Source organism: Vombatus ursinus, unplaced genomic scaffold (genome assembly GCF_900497805.2).
Source record: "Vombatus ursinus unplaced genomic scaffold, bare-nosed wombat genome assembly UNPS02014773.1, whole genome shotgun sequence".
NCBI lineage: Eukaryota > Metazoa > Chordata > Mammalia > Diprotodontia > Vombatidae > Vombatus > Vombatus ursinus.
Genome location: NW_020954551.1, coordinates 38,313,547 through 38,334,490, shown reverse-complemented (window position 1 = coordinate 38,334,490; position 20,944 = coordinate 38,313,547). Strand labels below are relative to the sequence as shown.

The window sequence follows — 20,944 nt, the reverse complement described above, 5'->3', positions numbered from 1 at the left end:
GCAAATATAGCTTAAAACAGCACTAAGACCTTTGGAACATTATGCATCTATGTATACATTAATATGTGTATATATAATACGTGTGCCTGTGTAGATGGATACATCTACATGTACTTAACATGTATGTGTATACCTACATAACACAATGAATGTTTCTATATGTATGCTTATATACAAAAGGTATAGTGTGGCTGTATATAGACACGTGCGCATAACATGCATGTGTGTAATCTATATATGTGTGTATATATATATCAACGTACTTGTTTGTACATCTATGTGTCTACTGATGTCTACAATACATATCTAAGTATACACAAGCCTATACGAATACACATTACGTATCTATATACAAGGCTGCCTGTAACACACACACACACAAACACAGAGGTCCACCTTTGCGCGCACACATGTATACACACACACTCACATGTACAGCATACACCACCCAGACCCCCCCCCGCCCCCGCCCCAGGATCAGGTTGCCTTCCTTCCCATTCGTCCCCCGGGGATGAAGCCCGCCAGGGTGGTGTAGAAGGCCGAACTAAATCCGGCCCTGCGCCAGAGGACGAAGAGGATGAAGAGGAGGAGAAGGGGGGAAGGGCGGGGCAGGGAAGGGGCCTACTCACCCGGCCCCGGAGCCCGGAGGTGCGCGCAGAACAGCCCCCGCCGCAGCCGCCGTCGCCGCGGCCCGCCCGGGCCCATGCCCCCGCCCCTGCCTCGCCGCCCGGCGCCCACCAGGCCGGGCCCGGAGGCCGCCGCCGTCGGGAGGAGGGAACGTCCACGCCCGAGCCGTCCGGCCGGATGGAACGCCAGCGCCGGAACGTTCCGGTGTGAGTGTGTGCGCGCCTCAGCCAATCGCGTACTCGCCCGCCCCCCGCGGCCGGAGCGAGGCTGGCGGTGGGAAGAGGAAGAAGAACATTCACCCTCCTCCTCCCAGCGCGCGGGCGGGCGGCGGCGGCGGCACCGGGGTCACGAACTCTGACCTTTCACTGACAAAAACAATAACAAACCCCCCCCCAACCTCGGCCAAGCCCCCGCCCCCCCCCCCCCCCCCCCCCCCGCCCCCCCCGCCCCCCCGGGCCGGGGGACGCCGCCCCCCCCCCCGGCGCCCCTCGTCTTGCCCGCCCGCCGCCCGCGGGAAGCGGCTTCCCCGGCCCTCCGTCCCGCCCGCCGCCCGCCCCCGCCGCAGACACGGGACCAGCTTCGGGGTCACATTCGAAGCCGCTTTGGCGCCAAATCCTGAGGTAAACGGTCGGGGTCGGTGGCGCGGCTCGGCTCGGCCGAGGCCGCTGGCGGCGGATCGGGGAGGGGAGGGCTCTCGGCCGGGGCCGCCCTGCGCTGGAAGATGGAGGCGGCGACGGCGGCAGTTGAACCCGACCCTTTTACCTTTGCCACGGGGCGGGCGGACGGACGGGCGGGCGGCCGCCGCCGCTTTGCATAGTGGGCCGGGCCGCGCCGGGAGCGCTGGGCTGGGCGGGCGCTGCTCGCTCCCTTGGCGGCCTCGCCCGCCAGCCCGCGGCCGGGCCGGGCCCAGGCCGAGCGGAGGCGCCGCTGCGGCCGGGCCGGGCCGGCGCGGCGCGGGGGGTGGGCACTGCCGGGGGAATGGCCGCGGCTCCGCCTCACAGTTGGCCCTCCGCCAGCGCCGCCATCTTGTCCTCGGCGGAGATGGCTTCTGGAGTGTATGGTTTCCCACCCCCGCCCCTCTCGCTCCCGCACCCCCCCTCCCGCTCGTCCTCGGCACTCTCCTCCGCCTCGGACCGGCCTGGGGGAAGGCGGCCCTGCCGCGGATTTCTAAAGGGCGGGACAGGCGGGCGAGCTGGAGGGAGAAGCGGGAGGGAGGCGGGGCGCTGGAGCGTGACCGGCAGGGTGGCGGGCCAATCGCGGCCCGCCGGGAGGAGGGGAGCGGCCGGTGCCCCTCGCTCCCCCCGTCCTGGACGCAGCTGATTGGCCCCGGGCGGGGGGGGCGGGCGGGTCAAGCGGGCGGCTGGGAGCCCTGGGGTTTCTGGCTCCCTGCACCGCATGGGACAGAACGTGCTGGGGGCAGCGCGGGGAGCGCGTGGGGGCGGGGAACTTGCGACGTTCTGTGCGCGCGCAGCCGCCGCTCTTGGCCCGCATTGGGGGGACCGAGGGAAGTGTTAGGTACCTCGGGGGGCACGTGGCCTAGTCCGTGTCCCGTCGTCCGGGTTCGCGCTCTCGGTCGTGGAGTGGAAAACACGTCGCGTGCTCTCTGCCGCTTGTTCCTGACAGTGTCGTGTCTGTTCTGAGCCTTCTCTCTCTTAATCATTTGTTAATTTATCCTATGGATAGCTTTTTTCGTGTGTTATTGTTTGCATCTGGTCTCCTCCGATAGACAGTAAGCTCTCTGAGGGCGGGAACTGTCTTATTTTTTAGTTTGGCGCTGTGCCTGGCACATGTTAGGAGCTTAATATTTATTGAATGGAATCCCCATTTTACAGATGGGGGAAACCGAGACTCAGAAAGGTCTTCCCCATCTATTGTCACCTACTAGAGACAAGTTACAAACCCTGCAGAGTAGCCCCCATTTAATAAATGATAAATACTCGTTGATTTGCCTATTTCTCTCTCAAGATTTTTTTCCCATGCTTTTTTATTAGCATTACTAAACTTTGGCAACAAGTCATTTGGGAAAGATGGGAAGGACACTGGATTTGGAGGGGAGGATTTTGGTCCAAATCCCAGCCCTGCTTCTTGACTTTTGTGATCCATTGGACAAGTCACTTCATATTTAAGGAATTCATTTTCCTCATCTGGAAGATGATGAGTTTGGGCTAGATGGCCGATAAGGTCCTTTCCAGTTCCAATTCCGATGTTCCTTTGGACATCTGTCTCCTATGAAGCATTCAAGTAGAGGCAATGCTGGGTTTCTTTTCTGACAACACTTTAGGTACCATTGGCTAAGGAAGTAAGCATCTGGATCTGATTTAAGGAACCTATAAGAAAAGTTTATTTTTTGGCAAGGCAATGGTGTGAAGTGACTTGCTCAGGGTCACACAGCTAGTGTCAAGTGTCTGAAGCTAGATTTGAGCTCAGGTCTTCTGAATCCAGGGCCAGTGCTCTATCCCCTGCACCATCTAGCTGCTCCGAAAAGTTTATTTTTAAAAAAATTATTGTGAAACCAGTTAAAGTGTGGAAACATTTCATAAAATAGCCATATATCTGTTAAGGCAACAGTTCAACTGGTGGCCAGTTATGTTATTATATTTCTTATGACAGAAACATTTTGTGGTTTAGTATTAGAGACCAAAATGTAATTTACCTAACCTTCCTTTGATTTTGATCATTGATTACAGAACACTCCCTTCCTCCCAAAGACCCTGTTCTCAGTATTTGAGGGGTTCTTTGTCACTCCAAAGATAGTGACATTAGAAGTGAGCTGTGATACATTGAACCTTGGAGCCCTGCATTCTGGTGGTTCACTCTCTGAAGGCCTATCTTGTCCTGGTCTTTTTCCAGGAGTCAGTCTAGCTAACAGCATGGCACAGTGGAAAGAATGTTAGATTTAGAGTAAGAGGAACTAATTTCAAGCCCCAACTCTCTACCACCATACAACCTACCTATGTGACCCTGGAGGGGTCCTTTAACCTTTTTGGGCCTCAGTTTCCCCATCTCTAAAAGGAGGGGGTTGTATAGATGACCTCTTTGCTTCCTTCCAGCTTTAAATCTGTGGTTGTGTAGTTCCAAATCCTAGAATGTTTGGACCAGCTATCCTCAGTTAGAAGCCACTAAAAGAGAAGAGTTGGCTATCAGAAGTTTTATATAACATAAAGAGCATCTGATCTGGAGTTGGTATTCCGAAGTTTAAATCTTGGCTTCTAAAACTTTGCTCATCTGTCCAGCAGCTAGGGAACCCCTACCTCACAAGGTGGTGGTTGTCGTTTTTAGAGATCATTCTTGCAGAAAAAATATTTTGTAAACCTTAAAGTGATATAGAAATAAAAGCTAGTATAGCAGGAAGCATTGTTGATAATTCATACAGACCCGTGACAGACTGTACATCAAACCAAGTCCAGCCTAGCTAACTTCAGAGGGTCTGTTCACCAGATTAGTCACATGATTTCTGTGGCCACATCGACTGTCTAGGTCATTCTGCTAAATCATAGAGGTATTGAACCTGTTGGGGATTCAAAGAGTATCCACATGGATGTAATCAGAGTTTCTTTGATCATGATAACTCAGATGTCATAGGGAAGGGGCAGAATAGGCTGAATGTCCAATTTTACTTGTATTTGATTTTTTATGATAATGACAATAGCTAACCTAGTGCTTTAAGCTTTGCCAAGCCCTTTACATAGTGTATTCTCATTTGATCTTCACCATAAGATAGGGTGTGGCATAGTAGATAAAAGCTGGCCCACACAAGTAAGACCTGAGTTTAAGTTGCTTCTCTCAAACAATGTTCTGAGTGTCCCTTCAGCAACTCTCTAAGGCTCTTAAGTTAGAGAATAGATATCGAGTTTCTTCACTTTACTAGTGAAATTACAGGCCTGATCTAAAAAGGAAACATAAACCACTGAGCAATTTTTCTTATATGCACTTTATTTCTTGCTATATAGACAGCAGCTTTATAAGTATGATTAGAGTGATTCTGGGTGCTATACTACCCATTGGTGTCATGATGTTAAAAAAAAAAAAATTGGCTGGAGAGTGAACCAAATGGAAAATGAGGGCTTCTAGGCCTAGCTTTGCTACCAACTGTAGTGGAGCTTATTAAGCAAATTATTTAAATAATTATTAATTATATTGATAATTATTATTAAATAAGCAAATTATTTCACCACTTTGGACCTCTAGTGCTTCATTTGTGTCTATGAATGTATTGAACTAGATGGCTTTTACCAGCTTTAATATTCTATAATTCAATGGGGTAGGACAGTTATGTTGAAGTATTTCTGAAAGACATTAGGAATAAGTTGTTATAATGAATTAAGTCAATGTTAGATAAATAAAAAGGCAAATCTTTCCATTATAGATTCAATACGGAGATATAATCTTAAGTAATGATACCTAGTTATAAATGTATATTGTTTTCACTACGAGAAAAAGAATAATAAAGAGCTACAGAAAAAACTGACATTTATACATTAATATGAATAAAATAAATTAATTAAATGACAGTAAAATAGCTGACATTCAAAATTTGCAAGATACTATAAGTATTCTCATATTTGAGACTATCAACAATATTGTGAGGTAGATAGTACAGGTATTATCATCTCCATTTTATAGATGAAGAAGCTGAAGTTTAGGTTCAGTCTAGTGCTCTATTCCATTACACTGTGCTGTCTCCCTTAGAGATTAGAGTTTGGATCTCTGATCCTAGAGTTCTGGCAACATGTAAATGATCACTGAAATTAACAAGCATAAAAGTGCTTATCTAAAAGTGCTCCTGATGAAGGTAAAGCACATTTCCTTTATTAGTCCCTTATTCATCCATTCAAGTGATTTCATTAAATGATCAAGTATGGATATAAAGGATATAAATTATGTAAGTATATGTGGCAATGTGCAGTAGGGCTGGAGATGTAGTCAAGCAGATAGTCTTTCTATAGATAGTGCTTGAGCTGAATAAGAGAAGTGAGGAGGAGTATGTTCCAAGTATAGGGACAGCCAGTACAAATACATAGAAATGGGAGATGGAGTGTTGCAGGTGAGGAATAGCAAGAACAGTTTAACTGGGAAAAGTAGACTGGGGCCAGATAGTGAAGAGCTGTTGGAGTCTGCACTTTAGGAAAATCACTTTGTCTACTGTGAAAGATGAATTGTATTTGAGAGAACCTCAAAGCAGGAAATGCAGTTAGAAGACTATTGGAGTAGTCTAGTCAAGAGGTAATGGGAGCCTGAGCAGAGAGAAGGGGTTGATTGTAAAAGATGTGGGGGGAAGTAGATTTAACCAGATTGACAGCTTGCATAGGAGAGATGAAGAAGAGTGAGGAATTGGGGATGATAGGTGGTTTGCAAACATGGACTGTGGTGTCCTAATCAGAAATAGGGAAATTTGAAGGGGGCAGGACTTAGGGAATGAGATGTCAATGGGACACATCCTATTTGAAATGTTCAATAGGCAGTTAGAGATGTATCAGTGGAGTCCAATAGAGAGAATAGAACCATGACAGTTAAACTCATAGGACTTGATAAAGTCATCAAGTGAGATAGTATAGAGAAAGAAAAGGTACTTAAGATACACATTGGGTATACCCACAATTAGGGGTCGTGATACCGATGATTAATCCACAAAGGAGACTGAGAAGAAACAGATAACCAGGAAAGCCATGTCATAAAAACTCGAAGAGGGCAATCAACCAGTCAATCAGTAAACGTTTATTAAGTGCCTGCTATGTGCAAGGTACTGGTGCTAAGCCCTGGGGATACAAAGACAGGTAAAAGACAGTCCCTTCTCTCAATCTAATGGGAGAAACTACATGCAACAACTACAAATAAGCTATATAAAGGATAAACTGGCAGTAACAGAGAAGACACAAGAATTTAAATTGGGTAAAAGATGGGATTTTAGCTTAGTCTTGAAGGCAGTCAGAAAAACAATGGTCTGTCTACTTGTCAAATGCTACAAAGAAATCAAGAATAACCATTGAGAAAAGACCATGGGATGTGACAATTAAGAAATCACTGGTAATTATGGAGAGAACATTTGTAGGTGAGGTGTGAGATCAGAGGCTAGACCCTGCAGGGGTGGGGAACCTGCAGCCTAGAGGGCCACATCTGGCTTTGAGGCCACAGGTTCCCCAGCCCTGCAAGGGGTTGGGAACTGAGAAGGAAGAGAAATAGGCAGTGCATGGAGACAGCTCCTTTTTTTTTTCCTTGTAGGAATTTAACTGTGTTTTTAAAAAGGGGATAGAAAGGATCATAGTGTGCGAGGATGGTATGACCTAGTGAAGATTTTTTAAGAATGGGAAAGACCTATGTGTTTGTAAGCGATAAGGCAGATGTCAATAGAGAGGAAGAGATTGAAGATAAGCATGAGAATGGGGATAATTGTGAGGTCAGTCTGAAGAAGAAGATGAAGGGGATGAGATGGAATCAAAAATACATGTAGAAGAGTTGGCCTTGGCAAGAAGGGTCACCTGTTAATCAGAGATTGGAGTAAAGCAAGAGAGAATGGGGGTAGATACCAAGGCATAACATTTAAAGCACTAATATAAATGCTTCTGGATCAGTTCTTCATAGTTCTGCTGCCAATGCCAGTCAGGAAATCTGATCTACTAAATTTTGGGTCTGGTCAGATTTAATTGTAGTTGAAGAGATGCTAGTGTAGATGTGTAATATTCCCTGTCTTGCTTCCTCCAGATTTACTATGTTCTCTCTACCAGTCTGGAGCAAAGCGTAGAACAACTAGAATCGATTTAAAGCCTGACAGCATAACTGTCCATTTTAAGTAAGCCCCCATGAAAGAAGCAGAGTAGAGCAATGGAAGGTATGGGATTAGAAATCAGACAACCTGCATTCAAATGCTAACTGTTACTTCTGACCATGGCTAAGTAAACCCTCTGAACTTCAGTTTCCTTTTCTTTAACATGAGTTAAACTATATGGCCTAGCTTAAGGTCCCTTCCAGCTCTAAATCTATATTACTATGATCATATGTGTAGTGGGGGGAAGGGAGGGAGGGGAGAAATTCTTAGAAGGATGACTGTGGTTCATAATTTATAATTGATTATAGTAAAATTACTGTTTTCGCTTATGTATTTTAAAATTCACATATTGAAACTTATTATAAGGTATCTGTTGTAGAAGTCAGCTAGATTTGGAGTGTGACCTAGAGGCAGAGGGTGGTCTCAATAATCTCTATAAACATCTTTGGCCAACATATTTATAATTGGTCTTTCTTCATTTCAAACCAAGATAACAAGAAATAAATGTACAAGTTTGGTATTAGGAGATAGATCATAACTTAAAAGCAAGTATTATATTACTTAAGTTATAGAAACAAAATACCAGGTTAATGCACTTTTCTTAAAACGGCTGGGTTTGATTCTCCATCTTACGCAGTCAGAGCACAGGAAAAACAAAACCTTTAAGAAAGACTCGTCTATGACTGTTAATGGCTTTTTGTATGACTGGGCTACAAAGTCCTATGACAGAGTAGCTGGAGATAGGGTGCATCAATGTGTCATCATCTCCACCCCCTCACCAATTCACTCAATCCTTGGTGTAGGAATAGTTGTGATTGTTTCCCAGATCATTAAAAGTTGTCATCGTTTCAAGCACTTCAGAGCATATTGCTTGAAAAAACGCAGGTGCAGATTTTATCCTTATGGATTATGATCTGTTATGATCTAAAGCAGTTTTGATTTATTGTTACTTTAACTAGATTTGTCTAACTTGCAAAAATCATGTCAGTTTGATTTATCATTGTACAAAAATCACATTACTATATGAAGCTTTTTAAAATATGTTAGAAAATAGAGGTTCACTTGAAGTCTAATAAATATAACATTTTTATTGAATTGGTACAGTACAAATTATGGTTTTTATAAATTACAAATAAAAGTGAAACCATTGTAATATTTTGTTAGTTTTCCTACAATCCAGTTGTGAATTGTTCAGAGTTGGTTATTTGCCTAACTGAACTTGTTTTATAATGTAAAGCAATTTATTTCGTTATTAGAACAACTGTGTTCACAATGGCTTTGGTGTTTATAAAGTTTTTCATCTCTGAAAATTGATTGGCAAACAAAAGTAGCTACCACAAAGCATATATGTTTGGGCATTGATTATATTTAGAAACATTTGTGACTCAAGTGTTTTCAGTGCAAAAAAAACAGCAGCCTTATGTGGAATCAGGAGAGCTGGGCTCCAGTCTCACCTCTGCTAATAACTCACAGTGTGTCCCTGGGCAAGTCACTTTTACGGCTTTCACCTGTTGCTCCATCTGTAAAACAAAGGAGGTTGAATTAGATTATTGGTTCTTAACCTTTTTATTTGTCATGGACTGCTTTGGCAGTCTCATCCCTTCTCATAATGTTATTTTTAAGTGCATAAAATAAAATACGAAGGATTACAAAGGAAACCAATTATATTGAAATATAATGTTTCAAAAAACTTTTTAAATACTTAAAAAAGAAAAAGTTTTCCAATCATCAAGTTAAGAACTCCTGATGGGTTTTTGACACTTTTTTTTTTCAGGCCTTAGACCTGAGCAAAGTGTTAAAATCTAGCTTGTCCCAAGGGTTGTTTTCCTTTCTCTTTTTTAATATATATATTTATTTTGTTAAATATTTCTCAATTACATGTAAAAAATTTAACAATCATTTTATAAAATTTTGAGTTCCAAATTCTCTCCCTCTCTTCCACCCCTCCCTTCTCCTTGAGAAAGCAAGCAATTTGATATCAGTTAAATATGTGAAGTCATGCAAAACATATTTCCATATTAGCCATGTTGCAAAAGAAAAAACAAAGCAATAAAAATAAAGTTTGAAAAAACTATGCTTCAATTCAAATTCAGAATTCACCAGTTCTCTCTCTGAAGGTGGATAGCATTTTGTTCATCATGGGTCCTTTGGAATTGTCTTGGATCATCATCTTGATCAGAGTAGCCAAATTAATCATCCTTACAGTATTGTTACTGTGTACGATATTCTCCTGGTTCTGCTCATTTCACTTTTCATGAATTCATTATAAGTCTTCCCAAGTTAAGGGCTGTGATTTCAAAAAAAAGTATGGAAGAAGGAATTCTTGGTTATTAGTACCTTGGTAGACCTTGTAATACCTTTTTAATTTTGGCTAAACCAAAATTAAAAGCAAGGTTTGGAAGGCAAATCTCAAAGCTAGAGTTGAGAACCAGAATCTGAAATAGGATTTACATGTTATTCAGAGGATGAGGTTAGAGGAAGATTTGTAGGGAATCCCACCATAGCTTTGGCATTGGGCCACACCTTGTTCTTCTAAAGCTGCCTGTACATTTTAAATATGTTCAGCATCCTCTTCCCTCAGTATTTTAGTTCATAGACTATTTTATCAATTGTCTATAAACCATATGGACTGATAGCCATGTAGTACCCACCACAACACAAATAGGAATAACCACTCCTGGTTACATAGACCAGGCTTTCAAATTATACAATTATGATTACAGTAATTGGATTTAGAGGTGGTTCAGTTAGTTATCTAGGCTTCAGTTTCCTCATTTATAGAATAATAAAGGGCTTAGACAAGATAAATCTCAAAGATCTCATCCAGTTTTTTGAACTTTTTTATCCTTTGAATGTAACAGAAAAGGAATATCTTAAAGATTTCAAGTACAAAAATTGTCAAGGTTCCTTGTTTCCTCTCTCTCTGGCTATTAATAATTACATAACTCTATATTTAATGTTTAAATAAAGAGGAATCATGTAAGGGCACTAACAGTCACAACATTTGAAATAGCACAATGTCTTATTCATGTCAAGAAGCTCTGTCAAAAAATACTGGGCAAAATGGTCATTGAGCATTTCTGGCTTCTGTACATTCCCTTTTCACCAAACTCTTCAGTGGATCTTTGACTACAGGAGATACCATACAAGGGCTCAGTAAATCTTAAAGTGGTATAAATATTAGCTATAATTTTTGTTTGAGAGGCAGCATGGCTTGATGATACAGAGTGCTGGAGTTGGAATCAGAAGAGACCTAAGTTCAAATCCTCCTTCTGATATGTAGCATGTAACCCTAGGCAATCAATAAGCATTTAAGTGTCGGTTGTGTGTCAGGCTCCATGCTAACCACAGAGATTTTCTCCTGGGCTGACTTTGTTTTCCTTTTGTACTATTTTCACTTGGTGATCTCATCAGTTTCCATGGATTCATTGATTCTTAAATCTGTGTATCTGGCCCTAATATCTGTTGACTTCCAGAATCACATCTTCAAGTGCCTATTAGATATCTCCAGGATGTCCCATAGACATTTTAAAGTCAACATGTCCAAAACAGAATTTATTCTCTTTCCCCAAAAACCTTCCCTTTTTCCTAACTTCCCTATTTTTTTTTTTTGGTGAGGCAATCTGGGTTAAGTAACTTGCCCACAGTCACACAGCTAGTAAGTGTCAAATGTTTGAGGACTGATTTGAACTCAGGTCCTCCTGACTCCAGGGTCAGTGCTTTATCAACTGCACCACCTAGCTGCCCCACTTCCCTATTACTTTTGAGGGTACTATCATTCTTCCAGGCACCCAGGCTCAAAACTTAGGTGTTATCCTAAACTCCTCATTCTCCCCAGTATCTAAACTGTTGCCAAGGCCTGTTGATTTCACCTTCATAATATTTCTCATATGTGCCCTCTTCTTCTCTGGAGGTTTCTCCACCCTGGTTCAGGCCCTCATCACCTCACTCCTGGACTGTTGTAATAATAGTCTGCTGCTTGGTTTGCCTGCCACGAACCTCTTGTCTCTTCTAGTCCAGCCTCTACTCAGGTGATCTTCCTAAAGCACAGATCTGACTTTGTTATTTCCATATTCAATAAACTCCATTGGCTCTCTATTAGCCCAATCCTGTTGGGCATTCAAAGCCCTTTATAACCTGCCCCCATCCTTTTCAATTTTCTTACACCTTACACCCCTACTTATGTATTCTTTGATCCAGTGATATTGGCCTCCTTTCATTTCCTTGAATAAGATACCCCATCTCTGGACTCCAAGCATTTTCACTGACTTCCCCCAGGCCTGAAGTCTCTCCTCATCTCTGCCTCCTGGCTTCCCAGGCTTCCTTCGAGTCTCAACTAAGATCCTGCTCTCTATAGGAAGCCTTTGTTGATTTCCCCTTAATTCTTGTGCTTCCATCTATTTATCATCTCCAATTTATCTTGTATAGATAACTTACTTGTACAGAGTAGCTTGCATGTTATCTATCCCATTAGACTATGATCTGCTTCAGAGCAAGGAGTATCTTTTACCTTTCTTTGTATCTCCAGGTTTTAGCACAGTGCCTGGCACATAGTAGGCACTTAATCAGTGTTCATTGACTCACTGTGAAGGTGATCCAGGTGCAGAATAAGTTTCCGTAAAATAGAGGATAATTTGAGAGAAATCAGGAAATGGTTCGTGTATAAGGTGACATTTGAGCTGAACCTTGGAAGACACTAAGGATTCTAAGAGGCCGAGATGAAGAGGGAGGACATTTCAGGCATGAAGGCCTGTTTAAGATGAGGAGTGCTGTGTATGAGAAACAATGAGCAAATTAGTTCAGTTGGACTAGAATGTGAGCAAAGAGAAGGAAAGTCATTGGACCTCGAAATTCACTTTGGTTTCCTCATCTGTAAAAGAGGCAGCGATACTGATAATATTTAAAATTCCTACTTCACAGGAGTAGTGTGAGGCTCAAACGAGATAAGGTATGGAAGGAATTTTGCAAATGTTAAAGTGCCTATTCCTGTCAGCTACTACTATTATTTACTTTCTCATTAATGTGGGCACTTATTCCTGGTCAGGTCACCACCAATCCATGCTTTTTCATCTTTCGAAGCCCTTGTCCATTTCTATGTGCTCTAGTAAGGCTTTCCCAGGGGTCCCATGCAATATAATGGGGGCCTTCCTCTGAATCTCTTAATGAATACCAGTAGAGCACACAGGCAGTGTCATTTATTCATTTCCTCATTTTCCATTCGTACATTTTTCACATGATACCTTTTATTCTACATTTTCCACTCAGTATCTCATTATATGTTGCAACCTACATACACCCACCATTCATCTCTCCACTGTCCTTTGAGTAGCCCAGAATTTTGCAAATGCTTTTAATAAAGTGTTACATTAAACTAAAAGGATGTTTTCCTCACTTTTTATAGTTTATATAAGATGCTGATCTCAAATTTCTCTTTACAAAAGTAAACCAGTTTCTTAGTACTAATATACTTGTATAGAGTAGAAAAAAGCAAGAAGATGCATAATTGAATGTTACTTAAATATGAACCTTTCCTTCCTAAATATGAGTAACTAAGAGGCTTATGTATATTGGATGATTTTAATCAGTTCACTGCAGTTGCAAGGACTTGTTCATTTCTTGCCGTCAGTGAAGACAGGAGTTTCCTTGTCTCAGGACTTGCTTATTGTTATTAGAGACTCTGTGGATCCCAAATACAGTGCTTCTGAGATACTGTAGTTAAACTGAATAAGCAAAATACTGGAGTTGGCACCCAGACTGGACCACTGATTCTGTGGCCATGTCTCAAAGATGTAAAATTTATTGTGATGTTCTGATGGTTGTAAACTTAATCCTTTTTTCTTCCTGTGACACTGTAAGCTATATTTACTTGATTGTAAGGTACTGGAAGTAACTATGTGGCATAGTGGAAAAACACTGCACTTGTCATAAAAATCTGAGTTTGAATCCTACCCCAGATGCGTCCTAGCTGTGCAATTCTGGGTAAGTCACTTAATCGGTTTAAGCCTCAGTTTTCTCATCTGTAAAATGGGGGTGATAATAACACTGCTCTCACAGGTTGTTATGAAGGTCAAATGTCATGTAAAATGTTTTACAAGCCTCAAAGCTCTCTATATAAGTGCTTGCTGATATCATGATGATGATGATGATGATGAGATTCTCAATTTCTTCACTATAAAAAGGGAGTATTGCAGATCTTTCCTACAGGGTTGAAATAAATTTTTTATGAAACTCATAATCATAAAATGCCTAACACTAGTGATTTATTTCTCATTCTGCAAGCTATGTTACTATTTTTTGTAAGTCATATTACCATGTGCTACACACAGTGCATGCGCCCAATAAAACTTGGTTAAATCACTCTAGTACCAACTGCAGCTAAAAAATGTTATAAGAAGATATGTTGTACATACTATTTTCACTTTTTTGTTTTTTCTTCCTTGTAGTTTTTCCCTTTTCTGATTCTTTCACAACATGACTAATAGAGAAACAAGTTTTAACACAATTGTTCATGTATAAACTATATCAGATTGCTGTCTTGAGGTGGGGGGTGGGGAAGGAGGGAGAGAGGAGAATTTGGAACTCAAAATCTTATAAAAAAAATGAATGTTGAGAACTATCTTTACATGTAATTGGGAAAAAAATAAAATACTGTTAAGTGAGGGGAGAAAAAAGAAGATATGCTGTAGTTCCTTTCAGAATTTAAAGCTCCATCGGGGGTAGAGGCCATGTCTTTATAACAGCATTTAGCGTATTGCCTTGACCGTAGTAGGCTTTTAATAACTGTGGAATTCGTGGTGGTTGGTCTTTTGATACTACCTGGGTGATAATGACATAGCTTAATGTAGATTTAACCCAGTAAGGTGGAAGTAAGGAAGCAGACCCACCTAGGCCTGGGGAAGATTGGGTTCCAGCCTCCTAGCTCCCACTAGTATATTGTTATGATCATGGACAAGTCATTTCACCTTGTTGGGCACAAGGCTCCTCAACTATAAAATGAGAAAGGGGTGGACTGTATGTTCTCAGAGATTCCTTCATCCCTAACAGTTGTAATGTCACAATGACAAATTATAATAACTGGTAATGAAAGCTCTCAGCTGTATTCACATTAAAAATGAACCCTTGTTATCAAAACTGATCTAGTACTGGCTAAAAAACAGAAAGGTAGATCAGGAGAACAGAGTAGAAATACACAGTAGTAAACAATTATAGTAACCTTGTGTTTGGCAAATAGGAAAATTCAAGTTTTGGGGATAAGAATTCATTATTTGGTGAAAACTGTTGGGAAAGCTAGAAAGTAGTCTGGCAGACAGTGGGCATAGACCAATATCTTAAAACATTTATCAAAACAAGGTCAAAATGAATACATGACCTAGATATAAAAGGAGATATCACAAGAAAATTAGAAGAACATGAAACATATTACTATCAGATTGATGGATAGGAGAACAATTTACATGTAAACAAGAGATAGCATTGTGAAGTGTAAAATGGATAATTTTGATTACACTAAATTAAAAGGTTTATGTATAAATTTTATAAAACCAGTGTAGCCGAGATTAGAAGGAAAGCAGAAATTCAGAAAAAAATTTTCATAGTCTCTCAGATTAAGGTCGAATTTCTCAAATATATAAAGAACTTTGTAAGAAACGGAGTCATTCCCCAATTGATAAATAGTTAAATCAAAATTATACAGTCACATGAAAAAATGCTCTAAATCATTATTGGTTAGAGAAATGCAAATTAAAACAACTTTGAGATATCATCTTATACCTGTTAGATTGACTAAAATGAGATATGCCCTTCAATTGGGAACGACTAAACAAGTTATGTTAAATGACTGTGATGGAATACAAGTGTGCTATAAGAAATGACAAGCTGGTTAAGTTTAGAAAAACATGGAAAGGCTTGCATGAGATAATCAAAAGTGAAATGAATAGTATCAAGTAAACATTGTACATAGTAACAGAAATTTTGTCCTGAGTACAACTTTGAATGACTAATTAATTTTGAGTATCATAAATACTGAAACCAGCTACAAAGGACTTATGAAGGAACACTATCTACCTCCAGAGAAAGAACTGATAAATAGAAGTATGTATAACATGGGGTGTGAGTGTGTATGTTTGTTTTTAATTGTAGCTTTCTCTAGGGTGCGAGAAAAAAAAATAAGTGCATAACGGAGAACAAAAGAAAACTTAGAAGGAAGCACAGAAAATCAGGGTAGCTTTGAAAACAATGTGTAATATTTATTACATAGTTTTTTTGTTTGGTTGGTTTTTTTGTTGTTGTTGTTTTGTTTTTGTTTTTTCAGTTAGGCAATGGGGTTATGTGACTTGCCTAAGGAAGTGTTATGTGTCAGAGGCCGGTTTTGAACTCAGGTCCTCCTGAATCCAGAGTCAGTGCTCTATCCACTGCGCCACCTAGCTGCCTCCGTTACATAGTTTTTTAAAAGATGAAATGGAAATTCATGGTTTTATATTGAATCCAATCTTTATGTTGTGCTATGTATATGGAAATATGGGGGTTTTGTTTTTTTGGGGTTTTTTTGGTTTTTTGTATTTAAGTTCAAAATGAATAAAAAATAAAAAAACTGAGCCCTTGCTTAAATATTTTTTTCTTCCTTTTGCTCACCTTTTACAATCCCATCACTGCAATGACAGATTTTATCCAAATAGGTATCTTGGTATCAGTTGAAAAGAGTAATGATGGAACACCTGTTTGCTCACAGGCCAGTGAAGGTGACCAAATACTTTTGTACAGAGATTATAGTCTCTTTTAATAGCCTTCCAGTTTACTTCTTGTGAAATATCCATATAATTATAGGTTACCTGATGAATAGATATCTAATCTTTTCTAATGACAAGATTTACCCATAGTGGGGAGATGGGTACCAAATCCAAATGTTTTAATATATAAATATACTTCACAACAGTATTATCTTTGTCTATATAGAGGTATTTATGGTTTCATGAGTGTAAATAAGATATTCTCTCCACTATTGCAGAGCACAGCAACCCATGCCAACCGTCCCCATCTTAGCTAATGGTCTTTGGAAGCTGTTCTGGCTGAAAAGTTTATCACCAAACCTTGTAACTTAAGCCTCTGAATTTATCTAGGCTGGTTTTCCATCCACGCCTATACACAGTGCATTACCTGACCTTATTTGAAAACTTTTTCAGCTTGATAGGACCAGGAACCTCTGTGGAAGAAGGGATTTAGTATGAACAAATGGTATTGAAAAGCCTGTTATTGATCATTTGCATATGGATCTTTTGGGGATGACAAATAGACATCATATTCCTCAGGTGGGCTTCTCCCACGAATTCCTTTTTGCTTTATCTTGTAGCCTATATTAATTTTTTTTTTTTGCACCTTTAATCTCAGTCTAATGTTAAATGTGGCTATGGATGGCTAGGGAATGAAGGGTGGTGATTTCCTGAGTGATTTTCACCTCTCTGCCTTTGTATAGCTTCCAGAGCAATTAAGGGAATCTGTCCTTTCTTTGATGCAAAAATGTGGTTTGCAAATCTACTGAGTAGAATTAAGAAGAGTTCAGTTAAAGTGTTTACATCTTAGGGGGCTCAAGAAAAGTGTCTTTCACCCTTTCCAGAACTACCTGTCTCTCTATAGAAATTGCCTTCCAGCTCTGCCTTTCTTTACTTTGAATCTTCTCTCTCTCCCCCATTCCTGTATTTTCTAGGCAGTGAGGAAAGCCTCCAAAAGTCCAGTGTCTACTATTATTAGTGCCAACGCCCCACCTCCTTGGGGCCTCTTAATAGAGAACTGATTCCATTCTTTCTTTTTCATCATAACCCTCGATACCATGTTTTGTTTTATAATTACATCATGATCCCTTTAAGGAAGAGAATTTTATCCTTTATTTTTATAAGATGATGTAATAGAATTGTGACGTGACATTTTTAAAAAGAAAGAACTGGAAAATAACTGTGGAAATTATTCTAATCTCCTCCATTGATGCCATTTAAACATCTTTGTTAAAAGACTTATTACAGATAGCAGTTTTTTTTTAAAATCATCTAGACAGTGCATCTTCCTATTTATTCATTTTTTGTTTATTGTTTTTAAAACTGCTTCCAGAGTTGCTATTGTTAATGCCTAAGGCTGATGTTTGAGACAGAAAAGTCATCAGCGGAAATCAGTATTATTCATGATCATTTTGTGAAAAGAAGGTCAGCTTGTTCCTATGGGTAATCCTTGGGAAGAAAGTGTCTTATTTATCACTAGCAGAACTGGTGACTATAGGGGAGAGAAGAAGGAAGTACAAGAGGGAAGAAGATTGCTTCCTTTTCCTATTAAGAAAATTTTTAAAAGAAAACGTTCCTAAAAATAATTTGGTTAGATTATGTTTTTTGTTTTTTGTTTTCCTGGAGTGAAGGAATTCAGTGTGAAATAAAACTGTTTTGGCCTGTCTCATGCATTGAAGTCAGTTTTTACCTTTGCGCTAGCAAAGCTTTTTCACCTACTACCATTTTTACTGTGATTCTTTTTTTCTTTTAAATTGGTTAATTAATTATTGTATCAGTTGATTTAAATTTTGTTAATTTAGTGTATATTTTTCTCTACTCAGTTATTTAAGTAGATCCCTTCCTCATTTTATACTTAAACTGGAAAATTACTGTCATATTAATATGTAGCTGTATAATGAGTTGATTATTGTTATAACATAGAAAAACTTATAAAACTACACAACATAAATGTAATTTCTACAGAAAAGATTTTGCCTGTTTGAGAAACCATTGCCTTATATCATTGTTTTTGTTGTTTCTGTTACATGTGCAAATTCATAAAATAATTTCTGTGTTAAGAATTAAATAAATAATGTATCACTCACTGTGCGCAAAACAGTGTCCTAGATACTTAGGAAGATTCAGAAAGTATAACAGAGTGCCTGTAAGTCCCAAAATTTACGACCAGTAAGGTCAGAGAAGATGCATACACAAAAAACTAATACAAAGCAGCATCTTTCCCTCTCCAAATTTCTCACGGTAGTATCCAAAGCTCTCTCCTTTGCATTTTTTCATTCTCCCTTTTGTGGTGGTTATTTGTGTGCTTGTTCTTCCTTCCATTAGCTTGTAAGTTCCTTGAAGAGTCTAAGCCTCCACAGTGTATATGCCTTGTTGTCCCCGGGATCCTAGTGGCTGGTACATAGTAGGCACTTAATAAAATTTTTTTTGAGTTGAATTGATTAAATCACATCTATAGAAATATCATGTAAGTGCTCTTGCTATAGGAGTTAAAAGTAAGGAAAGGGCCCTTCTAGCTGAGATGATCAGGCAAGTGTTCATGAAAGAGTAGGTAGGGATTTGAACTGAGTCTTGGGAGAAGATGGAGGTATCTAGAGCCAGAGATGGATGAGAAGGCATTTCAGATGGAGTGAATATATTGCATGAGTAAATCATGAATTAGAAGCAATAAATATAGCATTGTCTGGTGGGGAAGTGTAGAGCACAGGATGGTTGGGGGAAGTAGGCGGAAGGCCACAAGATGAAAGTCATGGTCTGCCCAGAACTGTGAGGGCTGGACTAGGTTTGAATTTTGTTAATTGGCAGCAAGAGAGCCTGTGAAGGGCCTTGAGCAGAGTTGATGATGATGAGATGATAAGATCTGTGCTCGAGGAAGATTAGAAAGGAGAAAGGTTGGAAATGGCAAAATCCCTTTATTACAGTACTCCAGGTGGGGCCTCTGACATCGTATCTAACTGAGTTTTTGTGATATGTGTAAGCATTGGAAATAGAAAGAAGGGGATATGTGCAAAAAATTTTTCAGAGGTAGATCCTATAGGATTTAAGAACTGATTGTGTGTGAAGGGTGTGGGAGGAGGGAGAGTCAAAGATAGTACCAAGGTTTCAAACAGGTAGGAATAGGTTAAATAATGATATCACCATGAGGGTATTAGCCAGTGACTATGTTTTGACAGAAAGAACATATCCAAAATAGAACTTAGGAGTTTAAGTTGTTGGTATATGTGACATACAGGTAGTTTGAAATTAGAATCTAAAATTTAAGGGAAGGGTCAGAGCTGGGAGCCAAAATGAGGTCTTACTTTAGTCATGAATAAGTTTTCCATCAGGGAGAATAGAGAAAGATCGTGTAGCCTAACAAGCAATTATTGGGTTCCTGCTCTGTGGGCCAGGCACTGTGCTACCTACTGGGCTTACAGACAAAAACCAAACAGTTCTTGCCTTCATGGTTTATATTCTAATGAAAGAGACAACATGAATATACATTTACATATACAAACATGTATGTGTGTATAGACATATATACATATATAGAGTGAGAGTGTGTGTGTGTGCGTGTGCATGTGCATGAAAAGCAGATACAAGGAGTGAGGCATGGTGTCACAGGCCTATAATCCCAACTACAAAGGAGTCTGAGGCTAGTAGATCTCTTGAACTTAGGTTATGTCCTGGGTCCTGTATACTACTTCCCTTGGTGATCTCATTAGCACCCATGGATTTAATTATCATCTGTATATTGATAATTCTCAAATCTAGCTTTCCTGCTGCATCTCTCTGCTGACCTCAAATCTCACATCTCCATCTATATTCCAGACATCCCAAATTGGATATCCAGTAGACATCTTAAACTAAACATATCTAAAACAGAACTCATTCTCTTTTCCCGAAACCCTCTTTACCTCCTACCTTCCCAAGTACTGTAGAGGGCAATACCATCCTCTTAAACCCTCAGGCTCACAAACTAGGAGTCATACAGGATTCCTCACTTTCTCTTATCCCCCATATGCAAGCTGTAGCCAAGGCCTGGCAATTTCCCCTCTTTTCTCCTCTGACACTGCCCCACTCTAGTGCACTTCCTCATCACCTCACACCTTGATTATTTCAATATCTGATATTGGATTTGCCTGCCTCTCCCCACCCCAATCTATCCTCCACTGAGCTACTAAAAAAAAGACCTAAAATACGGGTCTGATCATGTCAACTTCCTATTTTCCTTCCAGAGCAAATACAAAATGCTCTGTTTGGCCTTCAGAGCTCATAACCTAGCCTCCTCCTGCTTTTCCAGTCTTATTACTGGACTCTCCAATACATAATCGTTGATCCAGCAACACTGATCTCCTGGCTCTCTCCTGAACATGACATTCCATCTCTCAGCTCTGGGCATTTTCTCTGGCTATTCCCCCATGCTTGAACACTCTCCCTCCTCTTCTCCAACTACTGACCTCCCTGGTTTTCTTTAAGTCCTAACTAAAACCCCACTTCTACAGGAAGCCTTCTCCAACCCCTCTTAATTCCAATGTTTTTCCTCTTTTAATTATTTCCTATTTACCCTCTGTAAATTTACTTTGTATATTATTAGTTGTATGTTGTTTCCCCAGTTAGAATATAAGATGCTTCATGTATCTCCAGAACTTAGCACAGTGCCTGGCACATAGTAGGGGCTTAATAAGTGTTTATTGATTTAATGCTGAGCTGCAGAGGACCATGTTGATCCTGTGTACCTTTGACATTAATATGGTCAATACTAATAAGTAGTGGGATCAGCCTAGTGGGTAGCCTCTGCATTTCTAGC

General features: G+C 40.3%; 1 protein-coding gene across 2 annotated transcripts in view; it reads left to right on the top strand.

Moving 5' to 3' along the window:
• The first annotated feature begins 1,173 nt into the window (after nt 1-1,173).
• The window catches only part of NR2C2 (nuclear receptor subfamily 2 group C member 2), a 126,802-nt gene continuing 107,031 nt past the window's right edge, over nt 1,174-20,944 (top strand). Inside the window, exon 1 of one of the 2 annotated variants that reach the window (XM_027863895.1) lies at nt 1,174-1,247. The gene's annotated coding sequence lies outside the window, so the exon portion shown is untranslated. The remainder of the gene's footprint in view (nt 1,248-20,944) is intronic. The other variant, XM_027863894.1, reaches the window with a different exon arrangement.